The sequence below is a fragment of the Aegilops tauschii genome, chromosome 6 (genome assembly GCF_002575655.3).
Source record: "Aegilops tauschii subsp. strangulata cultivar AL8/78 chromosome 6, Aet v6.0, whole genome shotgun sequence".
In the NCBI taxonomy this organism is placed as follows: domain Eukaryota; kingdom Viridiplantae; phylum Streptophyta; class Magnoliopsida; order Poales; family Poaceae; genus Aegilops; species Aegilops tauschii.
Window position 1 is genome coordinate 83,239,494 of NC_053040.3, and position 13,568 is coordinate 83,253,061.

The 13,568-nt window shown below is 41.9% G+C and overlaps 1 pseudogene; it reads right to left on the bottom strand.

The window, feature by feature from the left end:
• Positions 1 to 3,284: 3,284 nt before the first annotated feature.
• On the bottom strand, positions 3,285 to 5,051 carry LOC109733011 (small ribosomal subunit protein uS4m-like; annotated as a pseudogene).
• Positions 5,052 to 13,568: the final 8,517 nt, after the last annotated feature.

A 13,568-nucleotide genomic window follows, 5' to 3' on the forward strand; every position in this document is an offset into this window, starting at 1 on the left:
TCTCTCAACAATAATAACATAACTGGATCATATAAATATCCCTCAACATGCAACAAAGAGTCACTCCAAAGTCACTAATAGCGGAGAACAAATGAAGAGATTATTGTAGGGTACGAAACCACCTCAAAGTTATTCTTTCTGATCGATCTATTCAAGAGTCCGTAATAAAATAACACAAAGCTATTCTTTCCGTTCGATCTATCTTAGAGTTCGTACTAGAATAACACCTTAAGATACAAATCAACCAAAACCCTAATGTCACCTAGATACTCCAATGTCACCTCAAGTATCCACGGGTATGATTATACGATATGCATCACACAATCTCAGATTCATCTATTCAACCAACACGAAGAACTTCAAAGAGTGCCCCAAAGTTTCTACCGGAGAGTCAAGACGAAAACGCGTGCCAACCCCTATGCATAGATTCCCAAGGTCACGGAACCCGCAAGTTGATCACCAAAACATACATCAAGTGAATCAATAAAATACCCCATTGTCACCATGGGTATCCCACGCAAGACATACATCAAGTGTTCTCAAATCCTTAAAGACTCAATCCGATAAGATAACTTCGAAGGGAAAACTCAATTCATTACAAGAGAGTAGAGGGGGAGAAACATCATAAGATCCAACTATAATAGCAAAGCTCGCGGTACATCAAGATCGTGCCATATCAAGAACACGAGAGAGAGAGAGATCAAACACATAGCTACTGGTACATACCCTCAGCCCCGAGGGTGAACTACTCCCTCCTCGTCATGGAGAGCGCCGGGATGATGAAGATGGCCACTAGTGAGGGATCCCCCCTCCGGCAGGGTGCCGGAACAGGGTCCCGATTGGTTTTTGGTGGCTATAGAGGCTTGCGGCGGCGGAACTTCTGATCTAGGTTATTTTTTTGGAGGTTTCTGTATTTATAGGAATTCTTGGCGTAGGTCTCACGTCATGGGGGACTCCGAGTCATCCACGAGATAGGGGGCGTGCCCGGGGGGTAGGGCGCGCCCTCCACCCTCGTGGACGGCCCGGGACTCTTCTGGCCCAACTATTTTACTCCGGGGGCTTCTTTTGGTCCATAAAAAATCATCAAAAATTGGCACGTCAATTGGACTCCGTTTGGTATTCCTTTTCTGTAAAACTCAAAAACAAGGAAAAAACAGAAACTAGCACTGGGCTCTAGGTTAATAGTTTAGTCCCAAAAATCATATAAAATATAAATGCATATAAAACATCCTAGATGGATAATATAATAGCATGGAACAATCAAAAATTATAGATACGTTGGAGACGTATCAACGATATAAAGTGGGCTCTTTAGCTTGCTCCGAGAGAGGTCTCCTTCTCCCTTAGCAGCGAGACCAGTCCCTACCTCTTTTCAATCAATCTTTCATACCGTATGCCTTTTCTATGCCTAAAACAAGTTCATGTCTCTCCTCTCTGATGTCGGACCTTATTGAAAAGTAGTACGCTTTCTTTCGTGGTGTTCAGGATCCCATGCTTTGTAGTTCACGCATGGCTTTCTCTAACGAAGCTAATGCCGAATTAAAGACCTTAAACGGAAAGACACAGGAGGTGGCAAAAAATGAAAAAAGAGAAAGAGCTTACAAACTTCTCTGAACCCGGTAGCCAGCGGAGCCCTTATTCATGGGTTAGGGACTAGCATTGAACAAAGTTGGTGACAGCCGAAGAAAAAGTGAAAGGGCAAGTAAATAATCTAAACATGCGGTAAGCAGCAAAAAAAAGAATAAAAGTAACGTGCCCTGCCTGTTAGTAAAGTAAGGCCTTCCAGAGCCTATCTAACACAGACATACACGCGGATGAGGACATAGAAATAAAAGGACGTCGATCCGGTAATGAAATTGCATAGCAAAAAATGCAATATGTTCATACTTGATGAAACGCACATCATCCAATTCATGATTTAAGAACAAGAGAACGAGATATTGACTTTTTTTACATCTGTAACGACATTCTCACATTTCTTTTTTGATCTCATGACTTTTTATGCGATCGGAAAACGAATGAGATCAGAAAGATAGGCGGACGACTTGACCATAAGGTCGGATGTTTCCGTGAGCAGTAAGCGACGGATCTCCCCCTTTTGGGGGAAAGCTGGTTAAACAAAACTAGGCATAGCTAGCAGGTATTTTCTAAAGGTTCAAAAAGAAGGTATTTCAAAAGGGCTTTGTCAAAGGAGGTTCACCTTGCCTGCTTTCCTTGTCCTCCGTTCATCGATATCCTATACTGGATACCTTTGCCTTTTCCAAGTGGAGGCAGTAGGCTATTCTTGTTCTTAGCTTTATACGCCGAAACATGCCATTGCATAGGCTCGTGGGCGTAATTCGTATTCGTGTTTGTTATTGGCGTACGTAATTTCCTTACTACGTCTATCGCTCGTAGGAATATCTCTAAATAGGAATCGTAGTCCTCGTATGTACATCTTTCGTATTGTGATAAAGCACCTATGCCGCTAGAAATAGTAGCGCCTTAAAGAAGGCGTTCCAGGTTATTTTTCCCCTGGTTTGTATCAAAGCTGACCACTGATAATAGGAAAAGTGAAACATTTGGTGTGTTTTAATTCATTCCCAATCTTGTTTCCCCTTGCGCTCTGAGGGAAATAAAGGGGAAATCACTTATTCATTTGGAGTTGTTTTCTAACTGAGTCATTGACATGAGAGATTGGATGCGATGCGCCAGTCACTCGTACTACAGCAGACAAAGGTCACCGGCAAACGACCGTTCCACAATGGAACCTGGCACTACTGTTTGCCCTAAGGGCCGGCCCACCTTTTCAGAGAAACAGACACATGACATCACTATATTATGCATTTTCGAGATAAGAAAGTGGAGAATGCACTCTTCCCTTTTTTTACATTTTAAACTCATGTTCATGGTGTGTTTTATTCCCAATTGTTGCCTGTGTGAAAAGAAAGAAGAGAAATTGGGCCATGTTTCCCGAGAGAGACAACCTTCTCTCAGGCCAATAGTCTTATACTTATAGTCGACTACTCTATGAGGATCTGACCTCTTTCCTGGGCTCTGCTTGCTCGTCTACGCTCCGACCAATTCAGTCCAAACTGAAAAAATGATGTTTCCTTGAAAAAGTCTAAGAAATAGTAGTAGTAGTCAAAAAGTGCAGTTTTTCCATATATTTCGATTTATAGGGATCCCTATCTTTATCTCTATGCACAGAGATACCTATCTATATATAGAGAGATTTTTCTCAAAATTGATCTAGACTATCCTCTATCCGGATAGATATGTCCCTATGAGCGACTAGGCCGATCTTTTTTTATATGTTTTGGCCACGTCCATTTCTGCTTCGAAGTGGAAGGTTTGGATCTTTCAATCTTATGTCATGAGGGATGTGACCTATGTTAGGTCCATAAGATACCACAGCTTTTAGTGTTCTATGATTCACCTCCGAATAATGAGTAGGTAGTTCAATCCTCTTGATTCTTATCTTCCTAGTAAACGGGGATCCGGAGCAATAGGTCGAATTACTATATAAAGAAGACTTTTCTACAAAAGGACTTATTGTTCGAGTAGGAAGATTTCGGTTTTTCTCCTTCCCTCTTTTCAATAAGAATAAGTATTTGAAATGAAACAAATTCCTCTTCATTCTGTTGTGCTCACCGAAGGAACTGCCTAAGCATACTTTTGCGGATCCAAACTTCTTTGTTCTTTCAAAGTCTTCTTCTTGCATATAAGAACGCAACTTCTGCAATTCCTTGGATTTGAGTAGTAAGTGGCATCCCCTCTGAGTTGTGAGTAAGCGGAACCATTCTTTTTTTGTTCTTCTCCAGATTCTGGCCAGTAGGAATTTGCCTCTTCTTTTTCCAACTGATATGGCCGATAGGAATTTGCCTATGATTTTTCCAACTGATATGTCCATATAGAAAGATCTCCTTATTTCAAAACCGCGGGTTCTCGCGTCATTTTCTTTAAAAGATATTAGATCACCGTGGGAAACTTTCAAATGAGCAATGGTTACCAGTCCATTATTCAAACAAACCCTTCGATGACTTATCGGCTGCCTTGCTTGAGGAAGAGTGTCACTAAAATGGAGATGAACCGGAATCACGTCCGATCTTGTTTCTTGATTGAGTAAGAAAGGGATATATATATGAAGTTCATTCTCTTCCCCTGTGCATCTCCCTTATGGGTAAATCCCCATAATAAACAGACAACTTTCGTGTAGTTTGTGATTTGATGTTACTGTTTAGATTTTCTCTCCGAGAAAGATTTCTTTTGATGGATCTCCTCTTGTTCCTCAATCTTCGGAGAATACGGCGTTGGATTAGAGAAAGTTCCCTGTTCCGAACATTTCCTGTAAGTAGACGACACGTTTTGAATCTTAATGCTGGCATGTCATATTTCGTTGAATTAGTCTTTTTCGCCACATCGCATATAAAGGGAATCGAACCCAACTCTTGCACGAACCCCCCACAAATGGCCCTCCCTTAATTCAATGAACTATGAGAATTCCTTTTTTTGTTTTTTTTTGTTTTCAGTTCTCATAAGTCCTTGATATACTAGCAGAAACTCAATACTTGACCGACTGCGTCACAGTGCTCACGTAAAGTGGCATCGGTTGAAAGCGAGCGGAAACGTCAGTGTTTTCTGTGCGTTACGATAGTAGTGGTGAAATAAAATCCAATTCAAATATCTCAACATAAAAGGAAAATCGTTTCACTTTGAAAGGAAAGCTAGCTATATGAGATCGAAATCACTCTATCTACGATATTCATTACACCATGATTAAAGGACAATGAGGGGCAGGTTATATTCCCTTTCTTCTGATCGATTGAGCTCAAAGGCAAAAGGCACTAAAGATGTTTCATCAGAATTGCTATTGACATCGACTCGTCTGAGAGATTAGCAAGCACCTCAGGGTTGTGATAAATCCATCCCCAAAACCAAGAATTGGATCTATTGTTTTCACTTTCTTTCCCAAACAATGTATCTGTTGATACCAGAATTTCTTATATTGCCCGCCCTAAGATGGAAAATGCGATAGAACCCACTTTACATACCTCCATAGGATGAGATCCCTTAGAAGAGAGTGAAACAGGCAGTACATCAATTCACAAGCCATAGAGAACGAAACTCGGAAGTAGATCTAGTTTTACGTCAGCTAGGAAGACCTCTTTGTTAGATTAAAGGGAAGGGGTCCACATAAGCCCCAATTATTCCCTAGCTTGTTAATCCAACATATCAGTTGGCGTGTCTAAATAAGAAAGAGTTGGGCGATGGTTTTAGAAAACTCGAAACTAGCCATGCCCTAAAGAAAGTGAATTCCAATCTACGTGAATCACGAAAGAAGCAAAGCCGGTCAAAGAATCGATTATATGCCTTCTCTTTCCATAAGACCGATGGCCTTAGTAACGTAACGCATAGAAGGAATAGAAGACAGAGCGAGGGGATATGTCACGAGCAAAAGGGATGAACAACTACCCCTGTATACGTAGCTTTGTGTAACAGGGGGAACAACTGTTGAGTCAAAAAAGCTGAGTGAGAAGGAAGCAAAGGATCAGTTGTGGCGGGATACGAAGTGCTCTGCTAAGCCAATACGAATGTTTACATACGAACCCACGCCAATACATATGAGTAGTAGGGGTATTGTAATTCTCATCAATTAAAGGTTAGGGCTCGGTTTCCGGTTGACTTTTCGAATCCTATCTTCTGTTTCTGGTTAAACCAATTAAATAGGAGTATCCACCCAACTTTCATATGTTGTTGTTCCTATACATATGCTAACGGGTTCATCTTTATAGGCAATGATCTCTACTCCTAATGGAGCAGTTGGTAGTCTCCGTTCCGGGTTTATTTTCGTCCCACCATTTTCGTCCGGCTTTTTTTCGTCCTCACTCCCACCTCTGACTTATCCACCAGAAACCGAAAAACCCTCCTCCTGAGGCCCCAACCCGCACCCATCCACGTACCAAAAAATAGACCTACGAAGGTTAATCAATGAAAAAAGACCTACCAAGGTTAACCAACGACAAAAAAACCTAAACCTATCGCCCGCTCCCTCGCGCCCCTGTTGCTCCCTCCCCGATCCCGATCTGGATGGAGGGGACGAGGAGCTCCTGCCTCCTCGACGGCCGGCCTCCTCCTCGCCCCGCCGCTGCGTCCGGCGCCGCCACGGCCTCTGGAGCCAGGGAAGCCATGGCCTGAGCTCGGCCTCGAGGTCCCCGTCGCCGTCTCCTGCAGCTTCTGCCCCGCCGCCGTCTCCGTCGCCCTCACAGCCGCCGCCGATCCCCTCCCTCAAACGCCGCTGCTGCCCGTCGGCGCCGCCCCCGCCACCTCCCGTCGCGGGCAGGCGGGAGGAGCCCTGCCCGGCCTCCTCCTCCCCCTCACCTTCTCTCCCTCTCCCAAGGGAGGGAAGGGAATGGGAGGGATCCGGCGGCAAGGGGAGGCAGCGCCCAGATCCGCAGCCGCACCGGCGGGCCGCCGTCCCTCGAGATCGTCCATGGAGGTCCGACCCGGCTACAGCCATGGACTGAGACGCCCGAATCCCTAGCTACCCGTGGAGGTCCGACGCCTCAACCTCCAAGGAAAGGACGCGCGCCGGCTGCAGGCCATCTCCGGCGACCTCCGACCATGGTGCGTGCGCCTCCTTCCCTTGTCTTGTCGGTTTCTTCATGCCGCTCCTTGTGATTCCTTTCCTTTCCTTTCCTTTGTTTTCTGTGCAGGTTGCTCGGATCTGGACCAGCTGCTGCTCCTACTGCTTCAGGTGGACGAGGACGAGCCCTCCCTCATTGCTGCTGCGGCTGCCTACTCCCTCCTCCTACCATTTGGCCTGGTGTGGTGAGCTCCACCCCCTTCCCTGCACATCTCATCTTTTGATTGCAAATGGTCTGGACACAACTTGGTGGTGTTTGCTAATGTGCACGTATCCATCCAGTTTGAACGTGTGTGCAATCAAATTGTTGTATATTGTGTTGTTTGATTCTTGCTTGCTTGCTTGAGCAGAGGAAAATCGTGTATAGATAGACACAATCATTGTTCTTTTTTTTAACAGCCCAAAGTCATTCTTCTGCACCACATAATTCTAATTGCTCGCTTGTATGGATTTCAAGTAATCTCTCTAGCATCCTTATTCTAACAAGTGGTTTGGTGCATGTTATTTATTAATGAACTTGATCAAAACTTCTTTATTTTAAGTACATTTGTACTTCCAGTTTATTCATCCAATTAGATTTGCAAACAACTTGCTTTTCTAGCATGGTCATCCCGGCTTCAGAAAGTACATCAACTTATGCAACATCTGTACCTACTACAGATCTTACGAGTATTGATTAGCTTTTCGAAACAGTATATCATTGTCAGAATCAATATTTAGCATGTGAAGTCATTTTTGTTCTTTGTTCTATAGAGCATAATCAATATTTTGTGTGTGCGCTAGAGTGGTGGAGTTAATGAGCCGGGATGAAGTTCGAGAAGTTGCATTACACCGTGTAAATATTAATGAGCTGTGGAAGACAAGTGCACCGGTAAGTGTTTGAAATTCTAAGTGTGTTGGTGGAGGTGGAAGGGGGGATTGTGAGTTGGATATGTCATTAACAGAGGTGGTGAACTTGGATTGGTCATGCAGATATACTTGTTAGAGAAATAAGAAGATGATGTAGAGTGATTTATGGGTAAGTAATATAGCGAATAGATTTGCACGGGAAGTCAAGTATATGCCGAGACTCGAGCAGGTTCATTGTTATTGTTGTTCTTGCGTGTCAAAGCTTTTGGCTAGATCTGTAGGTATACATATGAGTCGATGCTTAATTTTTGTCACGTTTCTTACTTACCACTGTTATTTCTAGCAGACCTAACCTGATATAGTAGTTAATTTTGGCACAAGACACAACAACTTTGACATTGATAATTTCCTCATATTTTTAGTAGGACAATAAACTTGTCTAGAATTTCATAGTTGCAGGCTCTGAAAACAAATGTATCTGCCCCCTAAATGATTAAACGTGTGGTTTCTGAATTATGCATGCTGACATGCATTGGTAATCATTATTCAACGGTATTCCTTTTCACTGAAATAAGAACCATGTAATGCTTATGATTTAATCTGGTTATCTAGACAACTAAATGGGTTAATGTTATGCTTAGTATCTTTTGGCAAATGTAATGCAGGGAAGTAAACCACTGTCTTTTGATAGGGATTTCTGGAGGTAACATGCCTCTGATTGTATGCACTGAATTTCGGATGCTATCTTGCATACGACTGAGCAGTCTCGGATATACTTCAACCCAGACATCAACGCAACAAATAACTTGATTATAAGGTACAATCATGATTACCAATGCCTAGCTATTTTTTGATCTTGACTAACACAAAGGGTATAATGTGTAGTTTCAGGGAGCCGTGTAGTTTCATGGAGCCCCGTCGCTTTCTCATAGAATTTGTTCAGATATAAATTTGCCTATTGCCAACAATACATGATATTATAATTATAATATTGCAGGAACAAATGTCATGCGAAGCAAATAATTTCCTTAGAAAAAAGAAAGCTCCGTTTGCACTATTAATTAGCTTCCTGAGTTATTTTGCTCGACAAGAGAAATGGACTTGTTTTTTCTATAGCCTAATTGAATAGTAAGAGTCTCTCCTACTTTCACTGCTAAGAAAACAAATAAACCTACATACGGACATGCACCTCAATCTCTTGTTTCGAAGTTAAACTGTTTGTAGATACTTTTTGATGTACCTTTCGAACCCATAAACTTAATGTTGTGCTTGTAGTGTTGGTTCTGGGTTTAGAATCAATTAAATATGTGGATTGATGTCCCACTAACCAAAAACCAGAATTTCTTCTTTGATATTCTGCTGGTTTAGAAAATGTACATTCTGGTTGGGGATTTCCATCGAGAGTGAATGTATAATCCAGCCAACCAACCCAAGATGTGTTTACCAGCACCATCACGATGATCTTTCTCAGCCTTCTCGGCCCAATCAGTCTTCTAATATTCATCTCATGGTAGGCATGCTCTGCAAAAATGCAGCAACGGCATTTTTTTTGTCATGTATGTTAAACTTGTGCTATGAACTGTTAGCATATTGGCCCTCCTTTGCTTCGACTTTACTTAGGATATTCACTCCAAGGATAGGAAAATCACATACAATTTTCCGCATTTACCCCGCTGAATTAATTGCCTAACTGTTTAATGATTTTTTAGGAGGGCCAAGAAAAAGACGCAAAAGCATAGCTTGCTCCTTGATTCCAGTTTCTGCAGCCACCATTGATAAGCATGGGACTGAGCAAATGAGTATCAAAAGGAAGTGAAGGAAGCTTCGTCCTCTGGGTTGCTTGCGATGTAGTTCTCCAGCAGCTTCAGCGCCAAGGTAAGACTTCATCAATTTCGCAAACTGGGATAACACCCATTATTTTCACTTATTTTGAATTGATAGATCCTGTAATGGCATGGATAATTGTGATGATGCCATACACAGAAATATACTGCATTTCTGGACATCTAGACATCTTGTTGCTGGTAGATACCATTGCTGTCTGAAATTAAAATTTCCTAGAACATGTGACCATGAGGCTCCAAGATAAAAATAAAATGAAAGTGGATGTTATTATATTATTCAAGGTGGATGATATTAGAAATTTTATTAGTTGTCGAAGGTGAAGCCGCATGGGTGATGTAGCCGGTTGGCCGTAGTGCAGAGTTATAATATATGTTGTATATTACTTTTCTTCTTCTACGATTATTGGTCTATTTAGACAAATGAAATTAGTTATTATAAATCTATTTTGACCAATGAAATGAATATATGTTTGTGATCTTGTTCCCACGCACGACTTGTAGTTGTAAACTTATGCATTTGGGGCTATTAAAGGGAGGCAATTGACGTGCATTTCAAGAGGAGTTATTCTGTGGCAACCCACAGGTATTTAGCTAGATCATCTTACTCGGATACTAATATATATTATTGTTGTCTTCACCCAGTTCTTGTTTTGGTGCCTTAAAAATCATCTTAATCGGATACTGATATCACTTATGCAAGAGTCATGTCTGATCATTAAAAGAATTGGCCACGGATCCCCACGGACGCCGCCGCCGCTGCGAATCCCCACAGACGACGCAGACGCCGCAGAACAGAGCAGGGCATGGTCGCGTTGCACTGATTAGAGGAGACCGTGCCGGCCGTGCCCTGTTTGGAGGATGAACACAGGTATTAATCTGTTCGAGTATGCATGGGCCTCGAAGAACCGAGCAAAGCATCCCATTCATTTCAGTCATTGCATGTGTTTGCTCTGCAGGTTCACCGCCATGGCTATGAGAGGACGCATTTGTGGAATCCCCTGCACGCAACGGACGGATCGATTGTTTGAACGGGCGCAAGGAAAGAGAGCTGGGCCTGCTTGAGGGGGTGAGCTGACATGGGAGACCCGAGCTGCTGTTCATGTAATATTTCCTCCTTTCCCTCCCTCCCTTTCTAGCATGCCATGGCCTCTGAGTTCTCAACACTTGTTCAGTTGTTCGGGCAGAGGAGACACTTTTTTGAAGCATCAAGTGAATTGAAATGTGCAAATGCTCTTGGTGCCCATTAATTCTGTGTGTGACTAAGAAATCGTTTTCTTCTCCGTAGCTGAGAAACCAGTAAAGAAATTATGTGTCAGGAGCAAGAATCTTTTTCGATGAAAGCCGCTACCTTTCATATATAAATTGTCTTCCTTTTCAAGAAAGAAATCTGTAGCCTTGAATCAATAGATATACATAAGTTTTATGCTGATGTTATCTATAATAAGAGTACTTGAAATTGATAGAGTTGCCATTAGATTTTCCGAGAAGAGGCAGACATTATATCACATGTCCATTTAATCTTTCTCTGTTTATTATGTTGCTTCTCTCTTTTTTGTCTTATTCTTATTCCAATCATTGCATTAGGATTCATTGCCAATTTATTCGGTCCTTATTTAATTTGGATGGCGCTGAACTATTTTTGTGGTACCTGGTACCTTTCATGATCAAGAAGAGCTCACATGTGACTAAATAGACATGGTGTATTCTTTAAGCATGCATACTTAGCCTCTTTGGACTATCAATAGAAGCTTGTGTCCCCTTTGGACTAGGGAAGGTATGTTAAATTGTACCAACCATGTCATTAGACCGTAACAGAAGAAAAAAATGCATCAAATTATATGTTTTTATTTACTGCGATCAGTACGAAGGGCAGGTGACATTCATACTAAATTTTTGGCTATAATCTATTCAACCTGGATGTAAATCATTGCATGGTAATGTTTCTATGTGCATATTCTGGAATGCTCTATGCAAATGCATATGACAGGGACGGACCATGCCGTGAGCTTACTGATAAACCTGAGCAGCTAGCTAGGCTCTGTAGTAACATCTTAATTGTCTGCTTAGATTGCTTATCTGTTCAGTCATTCCTTCTTTTTGCCTGCTTAGTATAAATTGTATGTTCTACTATGCAGCTCCTGCTGCTGCTATATTGACCTCTACTTGAAGTCAGGAGCCAAATTGAAGATCAAATTCAGGTTAGTAAAAAAGGGCAGTCTTTTTGTTATTGGTGTACCATTTTGTATATTGTCAACTGTACGCTCCTTGCGATACTAAAAACTATATGTAATGTAGGGATTTGTTTCACCATCATCAGAAAAACTCCTAGACATGCCTCCTAAAAGACATGTCTTTTATGATAGTTCTGGATCTGAATGAGACCCTTCTATACTCAGATTGGAAGGTGATCTTGTGTTTTCTGCGAAGTTTAGAATCTCGTTGTTTGTTATGCCTGCTGGCTGCCGCTCATGTACTGCACATGCAGTGTGAGTAAATCTCTTAATATATCACACATTTGCACTTCAAATTTGCTAAAACAACCTGTATAACTGAAACTCAAAAGTGCTCGTGCTTAAAATATGTACATCCAATGGGGATAGATGCTTGATTTTGTGTCTATATGAGCCTTCCTATTCGTTTTATAGCATGTAGGCTTTATTTATTGGCCCAGCTCCCCAGGTGCTAAATATTGGTTGATCAAGAATTTATAATAAAAAATTCCATATATCTCTACTATTAAAGGGGAGTACATTGTCGTTTCGTGTCGTTAGCCTCCCTCACCCCATCGATCGACAGGGCATCGCATGCCCAACACGGCATCTCCCATAAATCAGGGAAGTCAGGAGCCACCGCGCGCATCCGTGCCAGATCCGGCAGGCAGCGCGTGCATTCATGCTCGATCCGGGCGCCACGGTTGAGGCTTGGTGGACGAGCATGTGGCAGTTGCTTGGTTGTGGAGGAGGGGAAGAGATAATTATTCCCTATTTAGTAGATTCTGTCACATGTTAATATTGGGAATTATCTATGGTTCATTTGGTGTTCATATCTCCATCCTAGCGACCACTTTGTCCATGGCGTTTTTATCGCATCCACCCAGGTTAGTATGAAACGAGAATGCACATCTATGTTGTATTTGCTGCCGTATGTTGTTTGCATCAAAAACGTTCTTTGCATGGTGAACACGGCAGCAATTCATTCTTCGTAGAAGTGAAGCGATGTAAAAAATGTGCATCGGCGGCCGCCGAGTGATCACCCGTCATTTTTCGTAGTCCTCTTAGTTATGTACTAGCACAAATGTTGTGTACGAAAGTAGGAGCAATCAAGTTGTTTTTTCTCTGACATGGAGGCAAGCTGGCCTTGTTGTGCTATGCTCATCTCAAATTTTATGCTACGTCTACTTATTTTAGCTAAACGTAGGTTTTGGCAGCAAGAAACACTTGCAAATGTATGTCTTCTTGATATAAGTATCTGTTCTAGAAGATAAATATAGATAGCCGTCACAATAACCGGGGATATAAATATTTGCACTAGAAGATAGATATTTATAGTGGTCACAATAACTGAATCTGTTGTGTACTACAATATTTTTATTCAGAAGAAGACATGATTATATGTTTTTATGTAGTTTTAGTATCTGAGTCGAACTTTCTTAATTTGTAAAAAGATAGTTGTAATTGATTGAAGAAGCGTGTTACCTGAGAACCGAGGATCTGAGATGTGTGGTAGCTGAGACATGCATTGTTCTCGGTTATTTTAGCACCATGAGTAGCATTTTTTTTCTTCAAAAAGCCCATGGCAACGCACGGGCGTTCTACTAGTTTCATTTGTATTCCAATTCGTACGTATACCCCATCGCTTTGTTTACCATCTCTATCGTCTCGAATAAGGTTTCCTAGCCTAGACCATCTTGGTGTCAGCTACCGAAAGAGAAAATTGGTCTAAGGGCAGCATCTACTCGTTCATCGCTTGCCTCACATCGAAAGAGGCATGGCTTCTCTCTTCACTCACTCCCCTGTTTGCCAGCTTCAATAGCATGGAAGAAGGTGTTCAAAGAACATAGTTTCACATCTACATTTTCTCCATTTGATCTTGATCAATAATTCACTTATAGAAATAGAATAGGATAGAAATATCAAGAGAAACACTCTTCTTTCCGAAGATCCATTTCTAGTGGGACATCGTTCATAGGGAGCGCATATCCAATGCGCCCTCTACTCTTCACTCTTCACTCTTGTGCTCGATATCCTCTT